Source organism: Macaca fascicularis, chromosome 14 (assembly GCF_037993035.2).
Source record: "Macaca fascicularis isolate 582-1 chromosome 14, T2T-MFA8v1.1".
NCBI classification, from domain to species: Eukaryota; Metazoa; Chordata; class Mammalia; order Primates; family Cercopithecidae; genus Macaca; species Macaca fascicularis.
In genome coordinates, this window is record NC_088388.1 from 114,636,726 (window position 1) to 114,659,549 (window position 22,824).

The 22,824-nt window shown below is 47.5% G+C and overlaps 2 long non-coding RNA genes across 2 annotated transcripts in view; one reads left to right on the forward strand and one right to left on the reverse strand.

Annotated features, from left to right (window-relative positions):
• Positions 1-2,296: 2,296 nt before the first annotated feature.
• Positions 2,297-4,003, reverse strand: LOC135967129 (uncharacterized). The gene is made up of 2 exons (XR_010581011.2): positions 3,487-4,003; positions 2,297-3,111 (listed from the first exon to the last, which is right to left on the reverse strand). It is a non-coding gene; the product is annotated as an uncharacterized lncRNA (long non-coding RNA).
• The window catches only part of LOC123568684 (uncharacterized), a 158,226-nt gene continuing 138,973 nt past the window's right edge, over positions 3,572-22,824 (forward strand). Inside the window, exon 1 of the long non-coding RNA XR_010581012.1 lies at positions 3,572-3,843. This is a non-coding gene — a long non-coding RNA (uncharacterized lncRNA). The remainder of the gene's footprint in view (positions 3,844-22,824) is intronic.

Sequence of the window (22,824 nt, forward strand, 5' to 3'; positions counted from 1 at the left end):
TTTCTCTAGCAAGTTAACCTTAGGCAGCAGCATCTCCAAGTCCCACCTTCATCTGAAGAGATCAGATCACTTTTCTTTAATTGAAATAGGCATGAAATTCTGGCAAACATAAGACTCGGGAGATGGGTCAGTTTCTACGAAGCCATGTTGAGTGTCTATATTAGTTGTACTGGGAGAGCTTTTGCCCATGAGGTATTTCTTTTTATTTTGAGTTTTCATCCTGGTTATTTTAGGAAAATAAAGATTGACTCTAGCCAGGTGCAGCTCTCATCCTAAAGAAACCCATTTGTCTATTATGTTTCAAAAGAGAGGTGAAATCTTTCTAGTTACTTGGAAGTCCTCTATTGGAGCCAAAGGCAACAGGACCAAAGTGGGAAACTAGACCTAGGGCTATCTACTGAAAATCTCAATCAGGTAGGAAATCTCAGGCTGTGATGGGAATGTGGATGGTCATTCTTCTTCCAAAATCCCATTTCCATTTTCCCCCTGTGTCTCTCTTTTAGATGAACAGGCTTAATCAAAGATTGAGAGAGATGTGCTGGAATTAGATGCAGTTTGAGATGCAGCTGAGAAGTCTCATGCTTCATCTTTTTACTCCCAATATAAAAATCAAGGGAAATCCCATGGAGTGGGAAGAGATTCATTTGTCCCTTAAATAAACAAAACTCAAAGCTCTCAAGAATGTGAAGAAAAGAGCTCTGAGAAGATACAGTCATGAGGGGCTGCACGTGTAGCACCCAAAACATTCCTCTGGTCAGGCGCGGTGGCTCACGCCTGTAATCACAGCACTTTGGGAGGCTGAGGCGGGCGGATCATGAGGTTAGGAGATTGAGACCATCCTGGCTAACATGGTGAAACCCCGTCTCTACTAAAAAAAATACAAAAAAATTAGCCAGGTGTGGTGGTGGTGGGCGCCTGTAGTTCCAGCTACTCAGGAGGCTGAGGCAGGAGAATGGCGCGAACCTGGGAGGTGGAGCTTGCAGTAAGCCAACATCGCACCACTGCACTCCAGCCTGGGCGACAGAGCGAGACTCTTCATCTCAAAAAAAAAAAAAAAAAGGCCGGGCGCGGTGGCTCAAGCCTGTAATCCCAGCACTTTGGGAGGCCGAGACGGGCGGATCACGAGGTCAGGAGATCGAGACCATCCTGGCTAACACGGTGAAACCCCGTCTCTACTAAAAAGTACAAAAAAACTAGCCGGGCGAGGTGGCAGGCGCCTGTAGTCCCAGCTACTCGGGAGGCTGAGGCAGGAGAATGGCGTAAACCCGGGAGGCGGAGCTTGCAGTGAGCAGAGATCCGGCCACCGCACTCCAGCCTGGGTGACAGAGCGAGACTCCGTCTCAAAAAAAAAAAAAAAAAAAAAAAAAAAAAAAAAAAATTAGCCAGGCGTGATGGCGCTTCCCTGTAGTCCCATCTACGTGAGAGGCTGAGGAGAAGAATCACTTGAGTCCTGGAGGTGGAGGCTGCAGTGAGCCAAGATTGTGCCACTGCACTCCAGCCTAGGCGACAAGAGCGAGACTCCATCTCAAAACAAAACAAAAAAACAAAACAGAAGCATTCTTTCTGAGTTTCTCCCTTTATCCCTGTCATACCTGACACTCAGTTGTCCATTTGGGCTCAAGACAGAAACAAAGGAAATTCCGTCTCCCGCTTCCTGCAGTTATCTAGAGAAAGGCTATTCTAAAATTGAAAAAAAAAAAAAAAAAAAAAGCTAAATGGAAATGAAGAAAATACAAACATTCATAAGAATCTGCAGCTTAAAATACAGGTATTTGTGCAATAAGTGATCCTAGTGATTGGGCAGGGAAGCCCAGCTTCACTCTTTACGCTGTCTTTTGGGGTCTGCCAGAGGCTCTCTCTCTTTCAGTTCTGGAGCTGTTCCCCTTCTGAGCTCTGAGATGAAGATCTAGTCAGGTAAGTGTCTGACAGACTCTTACAGCTATTAGTAAAAAGGCGAGCTGCTGTCTCATCCCCAGGGAACGGAGCGCCCCTTAACTTCCTCCAGGGCCCCAGCTATGAGCAGCGAATGCGAACAGTCCAAACACACCATCTGTTCACTGAGGGGAGGGGCGAAAGGGCCTTTTCTTCCTAGGACCTTTGACAAATTCTGGCAGTGTCCACGGCACTGTAAAACAAAACAACAGAAAATTCAAGCTCACGCTGCCAGTTCAGTCTATTTCGGTTTCTCCTTTTCTGCAGGCATCAGGTACATTATAGACAGGGAAATTGCATTTCAGAAATAGCACCTGTCGGAGCTCGGCAGGCAACACCCCCAGCCCCCGTCAGCACCAAATGGTTTTAATTAACTTTGGACACTTCCGTGCCTCGCACTTTATTTCTGAATGTTATTGAAAGTTGTCAGAACTTGTCTCACTTTTTTTCTTTTATTATTAATGTGTAAATACAATGCCTCAGGAGTGTTACTAAAACACAGAATCTAATCCCAGGAGATTAATTTATGAACGCAGCATAGGGTGAAGTTGCATCCTGGCGACTGCAAATTGATGTTGGTAAGAGCCACAAGCATCGGCCTCTCCAAACCCACGGGGATCCAGAAGGCCGAGGGGACTGGAGGCAAGGAGGGATGGTGGGGGGAGAATGACTCTGCCGATTTTTGAGACACTCCCAGGAAATAGGACCTTATGAGATTAAGGCCACCTTTCTCTCCTGATAGGGCAGTGTCCCCTGCAAGTCCATCCATTAGCCAAGTCCATGGGCATTTATTGAGCACTTATGCCACATCAATCTATGCTCGGCTCTGTGGGAATCAAAACAAGCAAAGCAGTAGTTACTGCTTGTGATGACCTTATCTCTGTAGGGGTGGCGGGGGGAGTCAAACAGGCATTTGAAACTATTGGAGAACAAAGCCAGACTCAAGCAAGTATGGGATTGTGTGCAGCAGATTTTAAGTGCACAGTTCTGGTGGATAGGAGAGTCAGTGTGGACTGCAGTGGTCAAGTAAGTCTGGGGCAGGGGAGTTGCTGGGTGGATATGCTAATCTCAAGCATAAGGCAGGAGAGTTAGGATGGGGCGCCCAGGGTCCTTCGTGCAGAGCAGGGCAGCTTGGCTACGGTCATCTTTATTTCCTCAAAGGAGCGTAGGCCAGACAATCTGTGGGGAACATAAGAAGAGCTCATCTGTTTAGAAACTGTGCTCTAGGCAAGCTTGAGAAAACATCTGTCCATCCTCGTCCAAAGTGGGTAGCTAAGGACCCCTGGCAAAGAATCACCCATCTTGAGAGCTCTGAGCACCAAGGAGGAAAGCCCTCGGATTTTGAGCGGTGGTTCTCACTGGGGAAGAGAAGAGGAGCTTGCCCATAGCCAAGGGGAGAAGCTGGGGCAGAGTTAACCTGCGGCTTGGGGTTAAGTTGAGCAGGCTGGGCGCCTGGCATGGGAGGTAGAGGTAGGGAAGCTGGGCCTTCCCTTCTGGGGGTCTTGGTCTTTTCTGCACCAGGGACGGGTGGCACCTCGTGGTCCGCGGGGATACCTGTGTGGCGGGCTGGGGTTTGGCTCCTGCCGGCTCCTGTAGTACGCTGGGGGTCCACTCCCTGCCTCCCTGCGTCCCCTTCTCCAGCCTCGCTTCCCGCCTCTGCATCGCAGCCGGCCCCTTCACGCCTCTCCCCTGGGCGGGTTTGGGGTAGGGGCCGCGCGGACCCCGAGGGAAGGCCGGAGGTCGCCGGAGCTCCACCTCTCGCGGCTGAGTGAGGGACTAGGCGGCCAGATGAAGGGAGCTGCTCGGCTGAGCTGCGGACCAGCGCGAGAGCAGCGGGCGGCGGCGGACCAGCGCCAGGGCAGGGCAGGGGTGAACAGAGGGCTCTCCCCACCCCTCCCTCCTCCAGTGAAGGTACCGGAAGAGATGGCGGCCGCTCCGCAGAGTGTCATTACCGCGGAAGCCGGCGGCAGGAGCGGGCCTGAAGCCCGCGGCCAGTGGCCTGCGCAACCCGCGCCCAGCACCCCCGCCGTGGGTCATCAGTCTCAGAGCTGACGGGTCCTGGGAAGCGGTTGCAGGGCGGCGGCGGCTGCCGGCTCATCAGGAGCGCGGTGGAGCCACCCCCTGCTTTGGGAGGAGCAAAAGAGCCTCTGGCTCGCCTCCCGCTCAGGTTCTTTCTCCCCTTCCTTTTCCCAGCGCTATCTTCCTCCCTCGGCTGGGTCCGCGGAGACAGCCGAGCAGGCGGAGGCTGCGCGCTCCTCGCACCTCCACGCCCACACTCCCGTCGCCTCTCCCTTGGCCTGAAAGATAACGCGTTCGCACCACCCTGCGCCCGTCAGGCCTTGCAGAAGTTTGCTGAGGGTCCTCACAGGGGGTCTCCCAGAGGAAGGGGTGGAGGGCTGGAGGTGCCGCAGTGGGAAGGGGTGGCAGACGCCGCCTGGCAACGGAGACCCCTCCCTTTCTAGAAATTCAGAATGGAGGGAAACCAGTGCCCAGCCCTGCTCTTCAGCAAACGGTGTATTTCAGCCCAAGTTTACTTCCTGGGGTTTGTCTGTGAGTGTGTGTGACCTCCCAGATGGCGGCACGGTTCAGATCCCATGCTCCCTCTGTTTCACAGCTGCCAGAGACAGACTCAGGGATTCTGGGCATTGGAGGAAGGTCAGACCATGACCTCCTAGCTCCTGTTCTCTTCTCCCCTCACCCATCACCCGCTGGCTACCCCATCTCTGCACCCCACCATGCATACATACGGTAGACCTAATCACTCATTAGCCCAAGGGTTGACTGAGCGTGCTGGTGAGAGTAGCAGGAGGCAGGCGGATGGGGGAGGTGTGATACTGCGCGCATAGTAGGTGCTGAAAACATGTAAGGGTACGATGCACAGAAGCTAGACGGAGTCCTTGGTCCTGCTGGGTGCTGGGGGAGTGAGATTCAAAGCAGCAGACCATCAACCGGGTAGACAGAGGTCATGGCCCCAGCAACTCAGCCCCATTAGCTAGGCTGGTGGGAGGTAGCCAGTGCTTTTGAGGGCTCAGACAATCCCTGCGATTCAAGGGCTGCTCTTTGGAGCTGCTGCCAAACTAATCTCAGGCCTGCAGCCCTGGGCCTTGCCTTTAGTCTCAGCCCACTTGCTGGCTCTGCCCTTCAGAGGAGGCCCACTGCCTCCTCCTGGGGCTGAGGATTAACCCCTAAAAACTGAGTTTTGTTTGCAGAGCTATCTCCAAAGCTGAGGGAGCCTCTGGAGTCTCCTGTTCTTGCTGCTTGTTGACTAGGGGGATCCTTGAGGTCAGATGGTGCTGGCAGCAGCTCAGCCCCTGGCCCCAGACACATATTCAGTCTGCAAATACAGCAGGAAATCTTTCTCACCTGGTCCAGCCATCGTCCTGGCTTGCCCAGCCCAGCAGGGCACAGCCTAGTAGGCCTTTTCCTACAAGCTCAGCGCCACCCAGCTACGGAGCCTGCCCTAATTGGGCTAGGAGGGCACTAGCACCTCCCTTTTACTGGTAGGGGAAGTGCTGTACTCAGATGTCTGCCCACAGATTCAGGATCCAGTATGTTTGTGGCAAACACCCTTCCCTTGATCACCACTAAAGTGGTTCCATTCCTAGTGCTGGGACTCTGCCTTAGTTTCCTAATTAGCACTACAGCCCCCTGAGCTCCAGTCACATCTGACTGACCTACTGGCCTCCTCTCGGGCCCTTTCCAACCCACATCCCAGGGAGTGGAGCCTGTTCCTCTTGGCTTCAGGACACTACTGAGATCATGGTTTGCCAGGCTGCTCATTCAGAGCCACAGCTGTTTTGCTTTTCTGCCTTTGAGGGTCTTTGTTGCCAGCCCCCCACTAATTGTTTGCCTCTCCTTTCTCCATGGGTACCAACTGCATGCTGAGTCAAGCTGAAGGCCCCCTGCTGTACTAACTCAGTCTGCCCCTTGTTGCCTGTCAGGCTCCCTGTACTGTCTCTGCATCTTCTCTGGCTTGATGAAGAGCAAGGAACAACAGTGAGCTTTACGGTTCCTTCTCTGTTTATGTATTCTGCATTGTAGTCCTCTGGATTTCGAACTCCTCACCTGGGCTGAGAATCTTACCTTTCAGTAGCCCTAATAGATGAGGCTCTTCTTTGAGAATCTAAGGGGCGATTATGAGTGAGAGTCACTCGTACTGATTATACCACTTAACTGGGTGCTTTCTTGGAGCCAGATACTGTTCTAGGCACCAAGGTAACAGAGATGAAAAGGTCAGGCCCTACTCGCTCCCAGAAACTTCTTTGATGGTGAGAAACCAGCAAAACAACCCAAGGTACAACATGAGAGAAGCTGTAACAGAGGCAGATGCTAGCAAGAGAGAGGGTGAGTTGGGGAACCTCTGACCTTAGACTTCATCAAATCCATTAGTCCCTCCCAGTCTAACCCCAAGTAGACAAAGTGGTCAGGGGAAGGAAAGGGAAGAACAGAGCTGAACTGGATACAGGGAGCCAGTGTGGGTCAGGAAGCACCCAGATTTCCCACTGTGTGCCTTGTGCTGTGTGGGGTGAGGAGAAAAATAACCCTGTATTTGACCACCTGGAGCTTAATTGCGATGGAGGTGACAGAGCCTTATAGTAAGTAACTCTAATAGAAGACAGATGAGAAAAGTGCTATAATGGGTGTAATCAATATATTACTAATATATGGGGAGAGGGCACTTTGCTGGAAAGTTTTGAGGGTGACTTCATGGAGATTTCCTGGATGATATATCTTTATTAAACATTACTCTCAAATAACCTGTATCTCACACATGGGGTAGGATGGTAAATTATTATTTGCAGTGGGTATTTCTATGTTTGGGCACCCTGATATCCTCCCTGGCCACTTTTTTGGTAGTGAAACTATACCTTTTTTTTTTTTTTTTGAGATATATTTTCCATGCAACTCTCAGCACCTTGAGTTTGATGGGGCTCCGTCCCTCATTCTTCCCCTTCAGGTGGAGTTTGAGACTCAGGGGTAAACCGAGTCATTACATTCCAAGGCCTAAGGTTTGGCGATTGGCTCAGGGATGAGTCCATAACCCAACTTGCCCACTAGGTGTCTGGCTTAGGACTTAGGTGAATTGTTGGGGGGTGAGGTAGGGGAAGAGCAGCCTTTTCTCTGTTGGACTTGGGACGAATACAGCTGCTGTCATCTTGCTGCCACCAAGCCTTGAATGACCTGGAGCCAGGACATAGGAAGCCCAGTCAAGGGATGGCCACAGAGAAACTTAACTCTGGAGAGAGTTTCCTGAGCCACCAACTAGATTCCCAAAGCCAGGCCTAGCCCTGGATTTCTTAATTATACAATCCAATAAATTCCCTCTATTTAGGCACTTTGGTTGGATTTTCTATGACTTGTAACTTGTAACCAAAAATGATGTAAGTGATATGTGTTTATTGAGCCCCTCCCATGTGCAAAGCCCTGTGCTCAGTGCTTCTAACTATAGCCTTTCATTTGATAGGTAGCTATTACTCTCTCTGTGTTCAGACAAAGAATCAGAGGCTCAGAGAAGTTGAGACTTTGGGAGATGGGAAGATTACCCTGGGACAGAGATTTTGGAAGCTCATCAGGGCCTTAAATGGTCCCAGCCTTCAGGGAAAAATGTCAAGAAAGGAGGTTTCAGTAAAATAACAAATTCTTCTTCCAGTTTCTCAGCCCTCTTCTTTCCACTGTTCCTGACATGACTGTTGGCCCTCTCAAGGCACGAGAAGAGGCAGGACTCATATTGTCGGTAGATATGTGGGCTGGTAAATTTGTGGTTCTGTTTTCAAGGCTGAGGTTATTGCTGTAAGACCTTGACATCAAGGGACACCAGGTCACCCGATCAGGGGGGCATTTGTATGAGGACAGCAAGAAGCTTCGAATAATTATGCCAGCCTGCTGAACCTCATGCAGTCTCTGATTGGCACAGGAAAGATTTCTGATTCAACTCTCGACCTGCCCTGCTCATGCCAGGGTATCCTCCGGGAAGGGGAGAGTTAATGACCAACCTCCTTCAGGAAAGAAAAAGGCTTCAATAACAAAACCCAACAGCACGGAGGGAAGAGACGCAAGTTACCAGCCACAGAAGCTTAAAAAGGAACCCACCCACAGCTCTCGCTACAAATGCTTTTAGCCACACGTTAAATCTTCCCTCTAATGGCACCCCCTGTTAAACGAGATATGTCACCCGACCTGAGGAGGCTGACTTGAAAGGCAAATAGTTGGAAGTGATTCCACACGTTATTAGTGAGAGCTGTTCTCACATTTCCAGCAAAAATAATGGAGCTGAGGTCTGAAGAGATGACTAATACCTCCCCATTACTGACCCAAGGCCAGGCATCACATTGTAATCCTGGCCACTCGGCTGGCCCTTCAAGCATATTTTTCAGTGCTTGTCCTCTGGGTGCTTTCTGCTGGAGGACTCCGTTAATGTTAACCTGGGCTGCCCAGCCATTGAAATGAGGAGGCTTTTCCTTCACAGGGCAGCTCTCGTCTCCATGGGGGCAGGAGAGGAAGGGCTAGGGCCACCCAGCGCAGAAATGACCCACCCTGATGACTGGGGTGGGTCCCCTGCCTCAGGGAAGAGCTGCATTAGTCCTGTCTCAGTCGCCATACAGGAATCTGTCCTGAGTCTAAGTTTATCCACAGTCCTGTCATATTCTTTAATAGTCTTTACAGGCATTTTACAGCCCTTCCTCTCTGGAAGTTCTCTGGGTTTAATCTCAAGCTCTCCTGTTAAGATGTTAACCTGTGTCTCCTTCTTTTGCACCTTCAATAGAATAGGAGAATATTAGATGTGTAGATGTTGAAGAGTGAATTTAACAAAAGCTGACATTTACTGCAGGCTGACTATGTGCCAGTTGCTGCACAGGGTGCCTCGGATGCATTGGCTCCTTTAATATGTCCACAGACACAGCTATGGCTTGGGTCCCCAGTGACCTTGGGTTGATGTTTCTATCTAATGGACATTTTTTACTCCTCATTTCCCTTGACCTTGCAGTGATAGTCCACCTTCCTGACCACTCTCTTTCGTTGAAATGCCCTCCTCCCTGTTCGCTTCTTTCTCCCAGAGCGTAGTCCAATGCTCCTGGATTCCTTTCTTCTGTCTGGGGGCTTTTCCCCAGTCTCTCTTGCAGGTTTGTCCTCTTCTGCTATCTGATATCTGCACAATGGGGCTCTTCAAGTTTTGGCCCTCACTTCCTCTTACTCTATATTCTCCCCCAAAGGAGATCTTCCCCATGGAATTGGCTTTAATCGTCATCCATATGCCAAAGACTCCCTCATTTGCCTCCAAATCAGACCTCTCCGGTACACTTTAGAGCTGTATTTCCAACAGCAAACCTGAAATCTCCACTTCACTGTCTTGAAGCTAACTCCAACTCAGTATTTTTGAAACTGAATTCACTGCCTTCATTCTCAGTCTTGGCTCTCTTCCATTGTTCCTTTCCTCCATGTATAGAAATGCTGTGTTCTCACTTGCACAAACTAGGAAACTGGGGTTCCCTCTCTCTCTGCCCCCTTATCCAATTGATCACAAGGTCTCTGCTGATTTTACTTCCTAATGATTACTTGGCTCTCTTCCTCAGCCTTCATTCTCTGCCACCACCACAGGCTAAAGTGTCATAGTCTTCTGCTGATTCCAGCTTCCTCACTCACCCCACACATGCCGACCCCTCTAGTTATTCTCCACACTGCAGAGGGCCCTTTTTAACTCAAATCCTGAACTCTGCATTGGTTTCCCATTGCTCCTAGGGTGTAGACCAAAATCCTTAGCAAGGCCCCATGTGACCTGTCCCTCCTATTTCCTTGGCCTCCTCTTATGTTCTTCTTTCCTCACTTTCTGAGCTCCATTGCATGGCCTTCCCTTGGTTCCTTAATCCACACTCCTGCATGCCTCAGGAGTTTTGTGTGTGCTTCTACTCCTGATGCTTTATTCTTTCTTTCCCCTTTGCCAAGTTAATCTTTGACTCACCCTTCAGCTCGTAACTTGCATAGCTTCTTGCATCAGCTTTCCGTGATCTTTCAGATCAGATGAAGTTGCTATGACATGTAATCGGCTTCCTGCCAGTGCCTAGAACAGGCTGGCTCCTAAATGCCACTGTACAACTGTTTGTCCAATGAACTCATTCTTCGTTATATACCCAATCACCAACCTCAAGGGTCAGACCTCAGAACCTGCTGTAATGCCCCTGTTTTCCTGGGTAGAGGAAAGGAAGAGGATCCCCTCTCAGCTGTGAAAGCTTCAGGGAAATCCAGCATTTCTATCTGCTATTTTGCCCCAAGGGTCATGAATCCCTCTAGGATGTTCCCTGATGCCTTGGGTCCCTTCTTCATTCTTGCGGTCTGTCCACATCTGGTCCCTGCAAATGCTTCTGACATCCTTAATGCAAATTTTCAGGACCATCTTATTGGTGAAGGAAAGCTCAGGAGGCTGGTCCAGCAGAGAAAAGGAAGGGGCAGATCTGATGTCTGCTGCTGGGGCATCATTTTTTTCTTACCTTTATGCCCAGAGTAGACATAAAGAGTCCCAGATGCAGGGGATACCTCTATTTTTCTTCCTCTTGCACCACTAGGCCATCAGCCTCCCCATCAGGCAGATGTAAAGCTCAGAAGCCACAGAATGGGCCACACACACTCCTGGCGTTCCTCTGTACCCCTACCCTCCATCTGCTGGCTCAGGGGGTCCTCAAAGGACTATGCCAGCTTCCCACTTCTCTCTTTTGGCAAATTCCCTACTCCTTTTGTAGGATTTAACCTGATTTATTTTTTCTCCTTAGAGCATTTACCTTCTTGTATATAAATATTGGGCAGTGGGACTTGAGCTTGCATTACATGCATAGGAGTAGTGACAGCCACAGCAGTAGGTTTATTTTTAAATAAAAATTGGAAAGTTACGAGGCTCCTGAGGTTTTCTGCATTTTTATTTTTCATTCAAAAGAGAAAAAAGGGAACAAAGAAAAGAAGGATAGGGGAAAATACAGCCTGTGTTTCTGCTTCCATTTTTCAGAGTTCCTTGTCTTCATCTCCCTTCCCGCTTCCCTTCTCTGGCATTTGGCATCTCTGTAAAGAAAGGAAAGGAGTGATTACTTCTAAGGAGGGAGTGGGGGAACTGTTCAAGGCAAGCATTAGGCATGCCGCCCCTGAGCAAGTCGCATGCATGGTAAAATATTACCTTAATAACATACTCACAGAGAGCTATGTGTAAATGGTAACAGCTGCTTTTGTGATGACCGTGTTATAAATGATTGCAGTCCTGATCATTAATAATGCATTTGAACAATAACAACTTGATTCGAAGGAAGAACTACAGCCTTTCATTTTTTCCTGGCTCACAAATTCACTCTTGCTGTTGTGCGAAGTGACTGGGCCCTAAGATTGAAGGCCCACACTGGGCCTTCAGAAATGGGGAGCATTTCAGCTCAAGCTGGTCCCCAGCCAGGCAAAACAGGGCTTCTAGGGCCCACCTCAGCCCTTTTCCTACACCCCCAGCATTGACCTTTCAGTTAGCATGCCCTCTCTAAGCCTCTCCACCTCCCCTGGGACCTAAAGCATCAGAAACCTGCCACTCTGCTGATTGTTGAAGGGTGGACTCCCAGGAGACATCAGGTTCCTAGAAATTTCCCAGCAGTTGGTGTTGACTACTGCAAGAGCTACTTTTCTTTATTGTGTCTGAAATTATTGTTCTGCTTAAAATACAAAGTTCAACCTCTTTAGGGTGACATATTAGGCCTCCTCACAGTCTAGCCCCAAATATTTGGCCACATCTCTTGCTACTGCTGTTCCACACTCTGTTCTAATCACCCCAAACTTATTAGGGTTCCGAAAACATACCCTGCTATTTAAGACCATTGCACTGTTGGATATTCTCTTCTCTATTCTGTCTGCAGAACTCCTATTCATCCTTCAAGATCCTGGTCAAATGTGCCTCCTTTCTCCACCTCCCCAGGGCAGAGTTAATTGTTCCATCCTCTGTCATCCCACCTATACTGTAGCACTTTGCACATGCTTTAACTATAGCGTTACTCATACCACACACAGTCATGCTTTATTTACATATTATTTTCTCCATGGGCTTTGAGCTTATTAAGGGCAAGAAGTATGTGTTGAGCTTATTAAGGGCAAGAAGTATGTATTAGTATCCTTCATATTTCCGATCCCTAGCGTGGTGCTCAGTAGTCATTAAATATTCAATAAGTGTGGAATGAATAAGTAAACAATCACCCAATAAACATCTTTCTATTTTCTATGTGTGATGATATTTTGGGCCCCTGGATCCTAAGCTGCATCAGGGACTGTTCTAAAGGCTAGCTCCTGCCCACTTGAAACATTGTGCTCTAGGGCTGTGTCAGCCCAAAGGTGTTCAGCATTTACTAATGTGAAGAGGAAGGTAGCCCATTAGCCTAGCCATTTACTATGCTACTTAGATGACAGCCTGCCACTGCCTGCTCCCTGAAGTCAAGAGTTTATTCTAAAACTGTTTTGCCCCCTGTATCTCCATCTCTTCTATAGTACTCAAATTTCCCACAATTTATTACTACACTGGGAAGGGTCTTGATGTACCAAAGACATGCACTTTAGGTAAGTTACCGATATGCAGACCCATATTATTTAATTCATTTTAACATGACATCCTATATAGGGCAAACTTCTGTTGTTTCTACTCCTCTCTTCATCTACTATTTTTCATATTTGTTTGTTTTTGTTTAATTTTTTTTTTTTATTTCAATGGCTTTAGGGGTACAAGTGGTTTTTGGTTATAGGATGAATTGTGTACTGGTGAGGTCTAGGATTTTAGTGCATAGTGTATATTACCTGAGTAATATACATTTACCCAACAGGTAGTTTTTCATCCCCACTCTCTTCCCATCCTCCCACTTCTGAGTCTCCAATGCCCATTATGTCACTCTTTATGCCTTTGCGTACCCATAGCTTAGCTCTCAGTTATAAATGAGAACATGTGGCATTTGGTTTTTGATTCCTGAGTTACTTCACTTAGAATAATGGCCTCCAGTTCTACAAAAGTTGCTACAAAAGACATTATTTTGTTCATTTTTTATGGCTGAGTAGTATTCCATGGTATATTATGTACCACCTTTCTTTATCCACTCATCAGATGATAGACGCTTAGGTTGAATCTTTGCAGTGATGAATTATGCCATGATTAACATGTGTGTGAAGGTGTATCTCTTTGATACAGTGACTTCTTTTCCTCTGCGTAGATACCCAGGAGTGGAATTGCTGGATCAAATGGTAGATCTACTTTTAGTTCTTTAAGAAATCTCCATACTGTTTTCCATAAAGGTTGTACTAACTTGCATTCCCACCAGCAGTGTATAAATGATCCATTTTCACAACATCCATGCCAACATCTATAGTTTTTGATTTTTAAATAATGGATTAAGGTGATATCTCATTGTGGTTTTAATTTGCATTTCTCTGATGATAGTGATGTTGAGCATTTTTTCATATGTTTAGCAATGTTGGCCATTTGTATATCTTCTTTTGAGAAATATCTATTCGTGTCCTCTTTCCACTGTTTTTTTAAATTTTTACTGAGATTATTTGTTTTTTCTTCCTGATTTGTTTGAGTTTCTTGTAGATTCTAGATAGCAGTCCTTTATCAGATGCGTCTCTTCTCATTGAATCTTGCTTTCAACTTCCCATTCTGGACCAGAGTTTTTTCTTGAGGTTCCTTGACCATTGGGAAGGTAAGATTCTTCCTCCCTAGGCCCTAAATTCATTCCTCCACACAGCCATCTAAACCCAAGTGGGGTCCCTCTGCACCGAGGCATTGGAACTGCAGTTAGACCCTACCTTGTCTGGGCGTAAAAACTCCAAGGTTAGTTCCCTGAAACTAGCCCTGTTTTAAGTACTTCTTCCTGCTCTAAAAGCTTTTTCTTGCTTTCTGCCTTTTATGATCACACTCTAAAACCACTCTCATCTCTTCCTGTTCGAAAACTCCATCATCCTTTCCGAATACATGTTTTCTCTACAAGTCCTAATTTTTTTTACAACTCTGACCTCAGAGCACCACTTACTCCATCTGTTCTTTCTGGCCCAGCTTTCCCTCAGAATTGCTGATCTGAAGACTAATTTTCCACGTTAATTTCTCCCTTCAGAGTAAAAAAAAAATCAGAAAACATTTGCACACCCACAGGTTCATGAATTTATTTTATTTACTTATAAACGGCCTTCTTTCAGAAGACCTTTTGCAAAGATGCAAACAATATGGCAAGAGAAAGTAACTAAAAATAAGTTAAAAAAAGAAAAAACAAAAAAGAGGCAAATGGAAAGTAAGGCTAGGAGGAGGCAGTGGAGTCACGGGTGAGGTTAAAATGGCTCTGTGGACGTCATGGAGTCCTAGTTACCTGCTGGCAGTGGCCATGGAGTTTATTATAGGCAGTCCCATGGTCAACACAAGAGAGAAATGAGATCATTTACAAAATTCAGTATCCAGGAGACAAAAATGAATCTAAATTGCTTATAAAAACTGCAACTGTTTATGGTACCAAGACTAAAGAAAAATTTCTGCTCTGAGCCTTGAGCTAGGTTCTCATGTTATAATAAGTTCTTACAGCATTCTTAGTCCAAGCCTGATGAATGTTTTCTGTACACGCATCCTTCTAATCTGTAAAGTTTAGCAAGTTTTAACTTAGTGATGATGTTGAAAGGATATTCAGGTGTGAACTCACTGATCTTGGGACTTCCTTTCAACTTGAGTGTCTAAGTGTATTGATGTTTATGAAGCCATGTAAGATGTGGTTCCTGCCCTCAGGGAACTTACACTCTCATAAGATAGCTAGCTGCTCTCGGGTCTAAGTGCACAAGAGAATCACTGAAGTTACAGGCCAAAAGTGTAGATTCCTTGTGCAGAGCCTGATAAGCTGCATTTTAAACAAGCACTTTCATGATTCTGATGCAGATGTTTCAGGTAAGAAATCTCGTGATGGGAATCCTAGCATGGGTCATTGATCCACAGTGCAAGGTATCACATGCTAGATATCACACAAATGCTAAAAGCGAAAGATGACAGGAGTCTAAAGTGATTGGAATCACTTCTAGCTGGCATGCTAAGAGAAGAAGATGACGGTCACGTTTGAGCTGAGCTCTGAGACATGAGTAAGAGCAGACACAGAATAAGCTGGGAACACTTTCATGCAGAGGAAACAGATTAGGCAAAAACTCAGGTGTAAAAGTGCAGTGCTTATTCAAGGGAAAGCAAATAGATCAGGTTGTCTGGAGTATAAAGTCTGTATAGAGGCAATAGTAGGAGATCAGGCCAGACAGGTAGGTTGGGGACAAATTATGGAGGGCTTTGAATACGAGACTGACGAGTGTGAGCTTTACTCAGTAGGCAACGAGGAGCCATTGAAGACTTTAGAGACCCAGCATAATGTGATCAAAGTAGCACTTGAGAAAGATTACTTTGGTGTTGTATACAGAATGGATTCGAGAGTAGGAAGACTATATAGGGATTGATACCTAAAAGGCACCTTATACATGTTTGTTGAATAAAATGTTTGAAAAGAGCAAAGAAGAGGCTGTTGCTGAAATCTAGGTACAAGGTGATAAAGGCCTTAAGGAAATAAGAATTAAAAATAAAGAACAAGGGAAGAATCCTAGTGACACTAATAAAGAAGAAATTACAGACCACGATATCCTGCTGTGCAGGATGGAGGAAAGAAAAGAGTCATTGTTTGCTCTGAAATTTGGAGCCTGAGCTAGCAAGGCAGGTGTGGGTCCACGCCTATACCAAGAAGGTCAGAGAAGGCCCTGGATGTGGTGAAAGATGATGAGTCTTTAAATTAGGAATGTGCGCTGGAGCTCACAAGAGGCACTCGGGATCACAATTCTAGTCTGGGAGGAGGGGGCTTCTGTAAAACTTCAGGCTGGAAGGTGTTGTGTCATACCTGGCACATGACCTCAAGCTGTGCCCGCACTTCAGTGTTGGGAGAATAAACAGGAGCCATCTGAGGAGACACAAGAGTGGTCACAGCAGTATGGGGACTCTCATTTAGGACAGGGTCTGCCATTCAAAGAAGTGGAACATTGAACGAAGGAAGGCTGTGGGATCAGGGCTGTGGGCTGCAGACAGGTGGGAGCTGAGAGAGCACTGTGGGATTCAGTGCTTACGTCCTCACTGCTGACCTTGGTAAGAGTAGTTTAAATGAGCAATAAGGATGTTGTTTCAGTTCCATTTATCGGGCCCCCGATTAGACCTGGAGCCCTCAATCCATATGCATATTTTTGGACTTTTTTTTTTTTTTTTGGCCCCAACTCCACTGGTTCCTTCTATTGCTGGCTCCTGACTAGACCTACCTGCTCCCTCCTCCTGTTCCATTTGGCAAGAAAAGACCCTTACTGCCCATTTAAAAAGCTTGTTATGGCCAGGTGCAGTGGCTCACACCTGTAAGTCCAGCACTTTTGGAGGCCGAGGCAGGTGGATCGCTTGAGGCCAGGAGTTTGAAACCAGCCTGGCCAACATGGCAAAACCCTGTCTCTACTAAAAATACAGAAATTAGGCTGGGTGCAGTGGCTCATGCCTGTAATCCTAGTACTTTGGGAGGCCGAGGCAGGCGAATCACAAGGTCAGGAGTTCAAGACCAGCCTGACTAAAATGGTGAAACCCCGCCTCTACTAAAAATAGAAAAAATTAGCTGGGCATAGTGGCAGGTGCCTGTAATCCCAGCTACTCAGGAGGCTGAGGCAGGAGAATCGCTTGAATCCAGAAGACGGAGATTGCAGTGAGCCGAGATCGTGTCACTGCACTCCAGCCCAGGCAACAAGAGTGAGACTCCATCTCAAAAACAAAAACAAAAAAACAGAAATTAGCCAGGTGTGTTGGCACACTGGCACACACCTGTAATCCCAGCTACTTGGGTGGCTGAGGCACGAAAATTGCTTGAACCCGGAAGACGGAGGTTGCGGTGAGCTGAGATAGCACCATGTACTCCACTTGGGCTACAGAGTGAGACTCCATCTCAAGAAAACAAAAGCTAAAACTTGTTCTATGTCTGAGAGTAGTGAGAGCAGGCTCTATGGCTAACCCATTGTATTTATCAAGACTCTTGGGTTGCAAGTAACAGGAATGTAATTTGAATTATCTTTTTTTTTTTTTTTTGAAGAGGATTTACTGTCTAGCACATGTAACTGGGGATTTACCAGCACATGTAATTGAGTAGTAGCTTAATTCAGCTACTACTGGATTGCGCGATTCACATGATACCATTAGGATTTTTTTCTCCCTATGTGCACACTCTGTATGTCTCTGCTTGGCTTCATTGTTTCTTCTGAACAGGGGCCTTCTCCAAGTATCAGGGAAGGTTTACATCTGTAGCCCCATCTACCACACTCAGACTGAAGAAAATCCCAGGGAAGGACTCTGACTGGGCAGACATGGTCCTATGCCCATGCTTGGATGAATCGCTATAGCCAAGTGAATGAGGAACAATATTGGCTAGACCTGGACTGCTGCTACTGGGGGTGACTGGCATCTCATTAGAATCACGTGACTGACATGGCAGAGCAGCAGTTCCCCCAAGGAAGGAGGCATGGGTGCAGGTGATGGTGCTGGGGGTCCGTTCAAAGCCATAGATGTCCGATTACACTACATCTGCTTGGCAAACAGCTTCTCTGTCACCCTATAGCTGTAGCGTAGCTAGAGGGTGACATAGCTCTCACTTGTATTCCCATCACTGCCCCAAATTAGTGGGCTGAGAGCTGAAGTGGAAGGTGAATGCCAAGGCTTCCCCCTCCTTTTCTCTGAGTTCACTTTGTGACAGCCGTCATCTACCCGTGCAGGTGTCTCCTGATTTCTAGAGGCCTCAGGCTGGGGTGGCAGGGGAGGCTTAGATCAGGGCAGTGATGAGTTGGCTGAGGTGTGTGGGAGTCAAGGAAGAGCTAACCCAGGCTGCTGAGCCAGGCAAGATGAAGGTGCACTGAGGCAGGAGCCTGAGGGCAGATTGCCCACTTGCTGCCTGAATCCGGCAGGAGGACCTGGTGCTTTCGGAGGGCCTGCGTTGACTTGCTCTGTGACCTTAGGCTAGATACTTAATTGCTCAGGGCTGCTTCCCCTCACTCTCCCATTTGGCAAACAGAAACAATGACATGACTGAACTGGCAGAAGCTGTACCTTTTGAGGCGAGGTGTTGATTTGAAACTTGGCGCGGTGGAAAATGGCTCCCGGTCCACACTGTACCCCCCTTGAAGCTCCTGGGCCCGGGCCCCGACCCTCTTGGCAGAGAGCAGGTCTCTGAAGATCTTGGACTTAAGATTTTCTGATTTCAGCTTCCTGAACCATATTGCTCTTGCCACTGAGCCGGAAAATGAATGACCCCTTTCACACTAATTGTTGAGAGTGGGTGTGTGGTTTCCAAGGTGCTCACAAACCTTTGCTTCCACAACTGGGGTTTCTAGTGCCACAGAGGCCCTACATGAGGTACAGGAGTTTTGGGGTAGGCGAGTTTTTATAACCCCTGTTCCTCCAAGCCCCCTTCTCTCCAGCTTCAGTACTAGGAACCATCATATGATGCTTTGGGAGATTATTTGTATGACACAGAACAATCAGATTACACATCAGAGAGATCGGTAAAATAGGAGGGAATACAGTCAAGCCAGGTGGGAGATTTATTTGCAAATTAAGACATGCTGTCAGTCTTTACACTATGCCCTGTCAAGCCCTACAGCCATGGTTCTCAAACTTCAGTGTGGGTACCAATCACCAAGAACGGTAGAAACAAATGCATATATCAGGACACCACCTCCAGAGAATAGACATCAGTAGGTCTAGTGAGGGATTCCGTGAGCCTGCATTTTCAACCAGCAGCTCAGGTGACTCTGTGTGAGGTAAGGGGTAAGACTCAGGGCCCTTCTCCTCTGTTTAATCAGAACAGCTTAACCTTTATCTGTTTTGTACATCGAGGTTCTAGGCAAGAGGACATTAGAATAGGCTCATGGTCTAAAAGTAACTCGAAAACTGCTGAACCAAAGCAATCAAGTCACCTTGGTAAATTTAGAGTTTGGGCTTCTTAGCTTTGCATTCAAGGCTTTCCATGATCCGATTCCTTTCAATGTCATTTTAACCACAGGCAACTCAGTATCTCTGGAACATACTCTCTGCATCCTCATCTCTGTTCATGCAGTTACTCCTGTGGGGAATACAATTCTTCTGTCTTTCTGCCCTTCCAAACTTCCCTATTCTTCCACATCCTGATGGGGTGTTCCTTTTGCATGAAGCCTTCCAGGACTATACCAGAAAGTGAGGGCCCCTGAGCACCCTGGCAGGAGGGCTGAGGAGGAAGTACAGAGCCAGGGGAGACGGCGAGGGTGCACTCCCTGAGCACGTCCCTCCATGTTACCTTTTCATGGAACGGGAAAACAAATCATCTTGACAGGATAGAGGTTCTGAATATGATCAAATGTATCAGAGGCAATAGGGAAAGCAAGGGGGCTGGGCATGGTGGCTTATGCCTGAAATCCCAGTACTTTGGGAGGCCAAGGTGGGTGAATCGCTTTGAGCTCAGGAGTTCAAGACCAGCCTGGGCAACATGGTGAAACCTTGTCTCTACAAAAAATACAAAAATTAGCCAGGCATTGGTGGCTCATGCCTATAGTCCCAGCCCCTTGGGAGGCTGAGGCTGGAGAATCACTTGAGCCCAGAAAGCGGAGGTTGCAGTGAGTCAAGATCGGAGGTTGCAGTCAAGCCGAGATCACACCACTGCACTCCAGCCTGGGCGACAGAGTAAGACCCTGTCTCAAAAAAAAAAAAAAAAAAAAAAAAAAAAAGCATAGTTAAAGCAAGCTACAGGAAACTGAGAAATCAAATGGAGTTAGGAAACCTTCTTCCTACCCCACAGCCTGACCCAGGGCTCTGTCTCCCTATCTTAGGACCTCGTGATGACTCTGGGCTGTGAGACTCAAATGCTGGCCCAGCTGCAGCATGCCAGAGGGCGGAGCAGATGAAGCCCCTTGGGCTTTCACCCCACTCCACTCCTCCCCACCGCAGGCCTCGCACTCTGGCTTGGTCAGCAGGATGAACGTATGCTGGATTGGGCACTGGGGAGTGTGGATGAGGTGCCCCTCCAGCCCAACGCCTGGGAAAACTCCACATACTTTCTGCTTCTTTGGGGAAGGAGGTGAGCACGGAGCACAGAGCTCTCATCCCTAGAGCTGTCAGCTCACCAGAATGGGCATTCATTTTCAGAATAAATAATCAACTCAAAAAATGTACCAAATTCATTTTCAAATTGGCTTGTCAGACACACATTTGCCCAGGACAAGTCGGTTGAATAAAATGTATCTTGGGGAGCAAGGTGAGGCGGCCTGTCTCATTCCCTTAGGGACATCTTGTAAATAAGGGCCATTCTTGAGGCCGGAAGCAGAGAATTCCCCAGCACAGATTGAATTCTGGCTTTGTCTTAATGAACGTCAATATTTATTACCAAAGGCGTTGTGCTTCTCGGAGTGATAGAGCATTTCACCATTTCAGCTCTCGCCTGTTGCCTTCCCAGGTACCAAATGCTATGTAATTGCTGCTCATAAAGGCAGCAGACAATATTGCCAAGGAAACTCACTCCCGGCTGTAAATCTTCATAATCAAAACCAGCAGAGCTTTGCTTTCAGTTTGGACAGAGTGCCCCAGAGGGCAGGGCCCACCCAGACCTTCTGGTTCTCCTGCATTGGTGGGAGACTCCCAAATACCCTCTGTCCAGGCAGGGGCTCTTTCTGGGATCAGGGATGGGGTATTAGCCAGCAAGGATTGGGAAGGCTGCGAAGTGACCAAAGTCACAGCCCCAGCCCAACCCAGGACTGAGAGAGAGTCGGTGACCAGTGGGTCACTTGTCATACATTTGGAAGGGCCACTTGTTGTCCCATCCAGCCCTCTCACTCCGCCAGTGAGGAAGGCAAGGCTCAGAGAAGGAGGGTTTTGTCAAAGTCATGAAGCTCCCAAGCCAGTGGCCTTCACTTCTGGCCATGCTGTCTTCTGGGGACTGAACAGTGAGCTCAGAAGGAGTCCCAGTGAGCTGGTTGCTGGCCGCAAGAGTCAGCGGCTCCAGGTTGGAGATTTTCCTTGACTGCTGGTGGGTCTGGAGCCCTGCTGCCAACAGGCCTGGCTTCCTGGGGCCTTGTCCAGATAGGTTACTTTTTCCTGCTGATGTAAGCCTACCGCCTGCCCTGGCCTTTCCTGGGGAAATCTCTGGAAACCAACTCTGAACTCTGCCCCCAGCCAAAACATTCGTAGGAACAGCAATCCCAGCTGGAGAACTTGTACAAGGAAACAGAGATTAGCTCCAGCTTTTCCTTGGGGTGAGTAATCCATTTGTTTCTAGGAGGACCTTAGCTCTGGGGTACAACTATCCAGGAGAGGCTTCGGAAGGGTAAAGGAAAGCCTGAAATGCCTGAACACAGGTCACCAGGCTGAGACCAAGTTCGGCTTCTGGTTCTACTTCTTTTTCTCCTGCCAACTTGCTAAGCACATAGATGGCCCCGGGGCAGAGACACAAAATGGGTTTTAGAGAGGGATGTCATGTGGTTCTCAGACACCAGATCGCTCTGCAGAAACTGTCTGGCTGTTGTTATGGGAGTTCTGTTGGAGAGAATTATAACTTTTGACAATGGACATCTCATCTTGCACAGATGCGTCCTTTATAGAATCTGCCAGCAAGATTACAGCGGCATCACAGTGTAATGGGGAGAGGAGTCAATAATTCTGAGGTTATTGATTGTAACCAGACCCATTCTTCTTTTTAATTTATATTTTATCCACTTTTTTCAATCTATTTTTTTTTTAAAACCCATCCTGACAAAAGCACCTGCTGGATCAAATGCAGTTGATTACATTTTTAAAAATGAGAGGAGTAATTTGCTGTCCTTAGGAGAGTCTGGGACAAGGCAGTATGTGGCTGGGTTGGAGGGAATGCATGCAGAGAGCAGAATAGGGGGAGAGAGGTGGACAGGAGGGAGGAGGAAGGCGTGACTCAAGGGAGGGCATTAAGCAAGGCCAGGGGAGTTGGTGAGGACCCTTCCACCCAGGTTGACCCTGATTTAAGCCCCACTCTCCCTGGCCGAAGTCTGATGAAGGCTTCTTCAGAGAGTCAGATTTACCATTGCTTTTTAGCCGCACTGGGTATCGGTACATCCCTGAGGACATATTCTTATCCTTCAGATCCTACTTCTTCCAGGAGATCTTTCCTGATAAGGCAAGTGGAGATTACAGAGGGGTTAGGACAGGTGGAACATGCACACGTACATACATATACGTACACTCAAGTGTGTGCCCACATAGTATATCTCCATTACAGAATGTTTACACTTAGGACACAGCAGGTAACTCGATGTGTTATTAATTGTGGGATTAGATTCCATGGGATGAGCTAGTAACTTGTAAGCTCTTCAAAAAATTGATTATGTTTTGATGCCCCAATATCCCCTTTATCTTTAATTCACTGTGTAATGTGGCATCGTGAAACCAGTGGACATTTGCTCAATAACTCTTGGTGAGTTAAATGATTGTCTGAGCATATCTCTCCTTATGGAGAAGTGACCAGAGATGTCGCTAGTCATCAAAACAGGTGCACTGTGAGTATCTGCTTCAATGACTACACTTCTATTCATTTCTATTCCAGTCAATGAGAACCCCCAGACTCTGTTTTATTTTTATTTTTTTTATTTTTTTGAGACGGAGTCTCACTCTGTCACCCAGGCTGGAGTGCAGTGGCCGGATCTCAGCTCACTGCAAGCTCCGCCTCCCGGGTTTACGCCATTCTCCTGCCTCAGCCTCCCGAGTAGCTGGGACTACAGGCGCCCGCCACCTCGCCCGGCTAGTTTTTTGTATTTTTTAGTAGAGACGGGGTTTCACTGTGTTAGCCAGGATGGTCTCGATCTCCTGACCTCGTGATCCGCCCGTCT